Genomic DNA, 6922 nt, shown 5'->3' with positions numbered 1-6922 from the left:
TCATCCCAACAGGTGCCCTCCTCAATGCCCATCACCCACTCCCCCCACCTCACCCCCCCATCAACCCTCAGTTTATTTTCAGTTTTTAAGAGTCTATTATGGTTTGCCTCCTTCCCTCTCTGTAACTTTTTCCCCCTTCCCCTCCCCCATGGTCTTCTGTTAAATTTCTCAGAATCCACATAAGAATGAAAACATATGGTATCTGTGTTTCTCTGTATGACTAATTTCACTTAGCATAACACTCTCCAGTTCCATCCACGTTGCTACAAAAGGCCAGATTTCATTCTTTCTCATTGCCACGTAGTACTCCATTGTGTATATAAACCACAACTTCTTTATCCATTCATCAGTCGACGGACATTTAGGCTCTTTCCATAATTTAACTATTGTTGAAAGCGCTGCTATAAACATTGGGGCACAAGTGCCCCTATGCATCAGCACTCATAGACTTTAATACCCCACTTTCATCAATGTACCCATCATTCAGACAGAAATTAAGGAAAACACTGCCCTAAATGCCACATTAGACCAAATGGAGTTGACGTGTACAGAATATTCCATCCAAAAGCACTAGAATACACATTCTTCTCAAGAAAACACGAAACATTCTCAAAAACAGGTCATGTTAGGGCAGAAGTCTTAGATGTAAGAAGATTGAAATCCTATCAAGCATCTTTTCCAATCACAATGATATGAAAGTAGAAATCAATTATAAGAGAACTGGAAAACTCACAAATATGTGAAGATTAAACAACATGCTACTGAACAATCATGGGTCAAAGAAGAAATAAAAAGAGATACCATGCTCCCTCACAGCCTACCTCACTAAATTCAGCAGGCAGACATATCCCAGCTCAGCACTCTCCTGTAACCCCACTCACTAAAACCCAACAGGCACATGCAATCCCTACAGAAAATGCCCCTTGAACACCTGGCTCTTATGGCCAGGGGGACTTGTGTTTCTGTACCCCACGGGGCTAAAACAATTGGCGAGACAGTCCTTGGTAGGCTACCACCCCCAGGGTACTACACAGACAGCAGACTGAAACACATCTCCAGTCTTCCTGTGACTACTTCTTCAAGACTGGGAGAGATAGCTCTTTGACTTGATATATAGAAACAAACACAGAGGGGTGCTTGGGTGGCTCAGTCTGTTACGTGTCTGACTCTTGATCTCACTCAGTTCAGGTCATGATCTCATGGTTCCTGAGATCCAGTACCACATGGGGCTCTGCGCTGACAGTGTGGAACCTGCTTGGGATCCTCTCTCTCTCTCTCTCTCTCTCTCTCTCTCTCTGGCCCTCTCCTGCTCGTGCTCTCTCTCAAAATAAATAAATAAATATTTAAGAAAATAAGAAGCATAGAGTAAGCAAAATGAGGAAACAAAGAAATATGTTCCAAAGAAAAGAACAAGCTAAAATTCCAGAATAAAACCTTACTGAAACAGAGATAAGTAATTTACCTGATGAAGAGTTCAAAGTAACAGTCACAAAGACTGCTCACCAGTCTTGAGAAGAGAATGGATGAACATGAAGAGAAGTTCAACAAAGAGACAGAAAGTATAAGAAAGTACCAAACAGAAGTTATAAAGCTAAAGAATACAACTGAAAAATACACTACAGGGATTCAATAGCAGACTAGATGAAGCAGACAAAAGAGTCAGTGACCTGGAAGAAAGTACAGTGGAACTGACACAAACAGATCAGTAAAAAGAAAAAAGAATTTTAAAAAGTAAAAATGAGTTAAGGGATCTATAGAACTGTATCAGGTGATAAGGGTAACAAGACTTTAAGTGGACTAGCAATTTTGGTTGGAGTGACCTTAAAGAACAAAATAACCTTTGAGTGATTAAAATCTAGACTCACTAATCAAAATATTACATCACTTATTGATGCAAGATGTTGATTGACGGAACAAGTTACCCTTGGATAACAGTGCAATCCTATTCTAGGGTTCATATCAACAATAGAGTTTATCAGTTACATCAGGACATCCAAAAGGTGCAGCCACTATAAATGGTTCATTTATTCAATGATTAAAATCCTACATGATCTGAGTTCAGACCAGAAGTAGTCCAGGTTAGTTCCTTTCTATTATAAATTTCTCCCAATATGGAAGGACAAGAAAACTGAAGCCTACTTCATTAGTTTGAAGTACCCTCAAACTAATAGATTGTATAATCTTAATTTAGTTAATTTACATATTCCCTGCCCAAGAACAGGTTTTTGTAGGGTGTCAGAGCCCAGTGATTGTGTAAAACTTAAACCCTTATAGTCAGAGGTTCAATTCCTCTTCATAACAACATGTTTAGAATTAATATTATCTCATTGGTTATCCCCACCCCACTTGCCATAGCATTCCTCAACTAATCAAATGAAAAGTGCTAGAATATATACAACTTTGCAAAGGACCAAAAATTATTGGCCCTCATGGTCTATTACAACCCATTGTTGATGCTATAAAACTATTCATTAAAGAACCAATGAAATGCTATCATCAATATCCATATCCATTAGTGAACCAATCTTAGCCCTCACCATAGCAACAATAATATAAATTCCCCTGCCTATACCATATCCACTAGTCAATATAAACCTAGGAGAACCTATTCGTGCTAGCTATGTCAAATTCAGTTATATATTCCATCCTCTGACTTGGATGGGCCTCAAATTCAAATATGCTTTAACTGGAGCTGTAGGAGCAGTAGCCCAGAGAATTTCATATAAAGTAACTCTAGTAATTATCTTACTATCAGTACTGTTAATAAATGGATTGTTTATACTACCAACATTAATCACTAATCAAGAATTCTTATGATTAATTTTTCTATCATGACTACTAGCTATGATATGATTCATTTCAACCCTACCAGAAACCAACAGAGTCTCAGAATCAGAACTAGTCACTAGCTTCAGCAGTGAATATGCAGAAGGCCCTTTTGCCCTATTTTTCCTAGCAGAATAGGCCAAAATCATCCTAATAAACATTTTCACAACAATCATATTCCTAGAAACATTTAGGAATGCCAGAACTACATGCCAGAACTACATACAGTTAATTTTATTATCAAAACCCTCCTACTAACCATTACCTTCCCATGAATCCGGACATTTTACCCACAATTCCAAAACAACTAACTGATATATCTCTTGTGAAAAAACTTTCTATCATTACATTAGCCCTTTGTATGCAATACATATCCTTGCCTATAATTATACCAGGTATGACATCACAATCCCAAAAATATGTCTGACAAAGAATTTCCTTGACAGAGTAAATGTAAATAATAGATGTTTAGACCTTATTTCTGGAATTATAGGAATCAAACTACTTTTAAGAATTAAACGATTAACCCCTGAGACATAGCAGTATCTACTAAATATTTTCTAACACAAGCAACCACATCAATACTGCTTATAATGGCCATTAATAACTTAATATACTATGGACAATGAACAATTACAAAAATCTTTAATCCCACAGCATCCATCTGCCATTGTAACAATAGCTCTCATTATAAAACTTGGACTTCCCCCTTTCCACTTCTGAGTACCTGAAGTAACACAAGAGGGGTGCCTGGGTGGCTCAGTCGGTTAAGCGTCCGACTTAGACTCAGGTCATGGTCTCACCGTTTGTGAGTTCGAGCCCTGCATTGGGCCCTATGCTAACAGCTCAGAGCCTGGAGCCTGCTTCAGATTCTGTGTCTCCCTCACTGCCCCTCCCTTGCTCGCTCATTCTCTCTCTCAAAAATATATAAACATTAAAAAAAAATTTTTTACTTTGAAGTAATACAAGGAATTCCCTTATCTTCATGTTAATTTTATTAATACAACAAAACCCTGCACCAATGTCAGTCTTATGCCAAATCTCACCATCCATTAATCCAAACTTAATTCTAATCATAGCTATTACATCAATTGTAACTGGAAGATGAGGTGGGCTTAACCAAACCCAACTGTGAAAAATCATATCCTATTCATCAGTTGCCCACATGAGATGAATAATACCTTACAATGACATCACGATGACACTCACCACATATATATTATGTGTAATTCATGCAACACTACACTATCACTCTCATATATATAAAACAAAATACCCTTAATCACTATATTAATCTTCACTACCATACTATCAATAGGCCTTCCTCCTCTCTAAGGATTCCTGCCCAAATGGATAATTATCCAGGAAATGACAAAAAAAAAATGATCTTATTATACCAACATTAATAGCCATTATAGCACTACTCAATCTGTACTTCTACATGCAATTAACTTCACATCACTAATTATATTTCCATCAGTAAACAACATAAAAGGACATTTTGAAAGTACAAAATGATTAACTCTTTTAACACCACTAATTATAACATCAACAACAGTCCTCCCACCTGCACCTATCAATCTTGGACTAGAAATTTAGGTTAGAAAAGACCAAAACCCTTCAAAGTCCTAAGCAAGTATATTCACTTAATTCCTAAAAAGTACAGGGATTGCAAAACTCTATCCTACATCAATTGAATGCAAATCAAGTTCTTTAAGCTAAAACCTTACTAGATTGGTGGGTTTTCACCCCATGAAATTTTAGTTGGTGGTTAATACCCTTATCAGTTGGCTTCAATTACGTCTCTCACCATCTAGGGGGGGAAAAGGGCAGGAGAAGCCCAGCAGTGTTGGAGCTGCTTCTTTGAATTTGTAATTCAGTAGGATATTCACCACAGGGCTTGACAAAAAGAAGACTCAACTTCTGACTTTAGATTTAGAGGTTACTGCTTACTCAGCCATTTTACTTATGTTCATAAACTGCCCACTATTCTCCACAAACCATAAAGATATCAGCACTCTATACCCACTATCTGGTGCATTAACTAAAATAGGAGGAACTGCCTGAAGCTTTTAACCCATATGTAACTTGGCCAACCTGGAGTTTATCGGGAGATGACCTAATTTATAATGTACTCACAATTGCCCATGCACTTGTGGTAATCTTCTTTAGAGTATTACCTATTATAATCAGAGAATTTGGGAACTGTTTAGTCCCCTTAACAACCAGAGCACCTAATAAAGCATTCCCCCAAATAAATAACATGAGCTTTGACTATAACCACCATCATTTCTGCTCTTACTCACCAACAGTTGGAGCAGGTACAGGAACCAGTTGAACAGTATAAGCACCCCCAGCCAGCAACCTAGCTCACATAGAAGCCTCAGTCAATTTAACATCTTCTCTCTGCATCTATGTGTAGCCTCAATTTTAGGGGCTATCAATAATATTACCATAATTATTAATATAAAACCACCCAGCTATATCTCAATACCCAACACCTTCATTCATTGGATCCCTCCTAACCACAACCATCCTGCAACTACTATCACATCCAGTCTTAGTCTGAATTACCATATTACTAACAGACCATAACCTACACACCACATTCTTTGATCCTATAGGAGGAGGCAACCCAAGTTGATACCATACCTACTTCGAGTTTTTTTTGTTTGGTGGTGGTTGTTGTTGTTTCAGAGAGAAAGAAAGCAGGGGAGAATCAGAGGGAGAGGGACAGAGAGAATCCTAAGCAGGATTCTTACCCAGCATGGAGCCCGACATGGGGCTTAATCCCACAACTGTGAGATCATGACCTGAGCCGAAATCAAGAGTCAGACACTTAACTGACTGAGCCTCCCAGGTGCCCCACCAATACCTATTTTGATTTTGATTCTCCAGATATCCCAAAGTTTATCTTCTTATCTTCCCTGAATTTAGAATAATTTCATGTGGTATGATGTATTATTCAGGTAAAAAAGAACCTTTTGGACATATAGGAATAGTCTGAGTGGTAATATCTCCTGGATTCCTAGGTTTTATTGTATGAGCCTATCATATATTAACAGTAGGCACAGATGTTGATACGCAAGCATGTTTTACATCAGCTAATAGAATTATTGTCGTCCCTACAGGAATAAAAGTATTTAGTTAACTAGAAACCCTTCATAGAAACATTAAATGATTACTAGCCATACTATAACTTTTATCTTCCTATTCACAGTAGGAGGTCTAACAGGAATTGTCTTAGCCAACTCATCCCTAGACATTATTCTCCAGGACACATACGTTTGGTAAGACATTTTTACTATGTATTATCAATAGGAGCATTATTCGCCATCATAGGAAGATTTAGTCACTATTCCCATTATTTTCAGGCTACACATTCAACCATACTTGGGCAAAAGCCTCTTTACAATCATAGTAATTGGAGCTAATATAACTTTCTTCCCATAGCACTTTCTTGGCCTCTCAAGAATGCTCTGACATTGCACTGACTATCCAGATGCATACATAACATGAAATACTATGCCACTGTAGGTTTATTTATCTCCCTAACAGCTGTAATATTAATTATATTCATAATTTGAGAAGCATTTGCATCTAAATGAGAAGTAGCAATAGTGGAATTAACTAACACTAATCTTGAATGACTACATGGCTACCCTCTACAATATCATTCATTTGAAGAACCCACTTATATAAGTCTAAAATAAGAAAGGAAAAAATAGAACCCTCTCAAAATGGTTTCAAGTCAATACCATAACCATTATGTCTTTCTCAAAAGTGAAATATTAGTAAAAATTACATAACTTTGTCAAAGTTAAATTATGGGTGTAAGTGATTTAAAAAATTTTTTATGTTTATTTATTTTTGAGAGGGAGAGAGAGAGAGAGCACAAGTGGGGGAGGGGTAGAGAGAGAGGGAGACACTGAATCCAAAGCAGGCTCCAGGCTCTGAGCTGTCAGTACAGAACCCAATGTGGGGCCTGAACCCACAGACTGGGAGATCATCACCTGAGCCAAAGTCAGATGCTCAACCAACTGAGCCACCCGGGCTCTCCTGGGTGTAAGTTCTTTATATCTCCATGGCATATCCA

The 6922-nt window shown here is 37.7% G+C and overlaps 1 pseudogene; it reads left to right on the top strand.

Annotated features, from left to right (window-relative positions):
- Positions 1 to 4794: 4794 nt before the first annotated feature.
- LOC125166272 (cytochrome c oxidase subunit 1-like) lies at positions 4795 to 6539 on the top strand (annotated as a pseudogene).
- The last annotated feature ends 383 nt before the right edge of the window (positions 6540 to 6922 follow it).

This window comes from Prionailurus viverrinus, chromosome B2, assembly GCF_022837055.1.
Source record: "Prionailurus viverrinus isolate Anna chromosome B2, UM_Priviv_1.0, whole genome shotgun sequence".
Classification (NCBI taxonomy): domain Eukaryota; kingdom Metazoa; phylum Chordata; class Mammalia; order Carnivora; family Felidae; genus Prionailurus; species Prionailurus viverrinus.
Note: the sequence above shows the minus strand (reverse complement) of the source record. Positions and strands in the feature narration are given on the sequence as shown.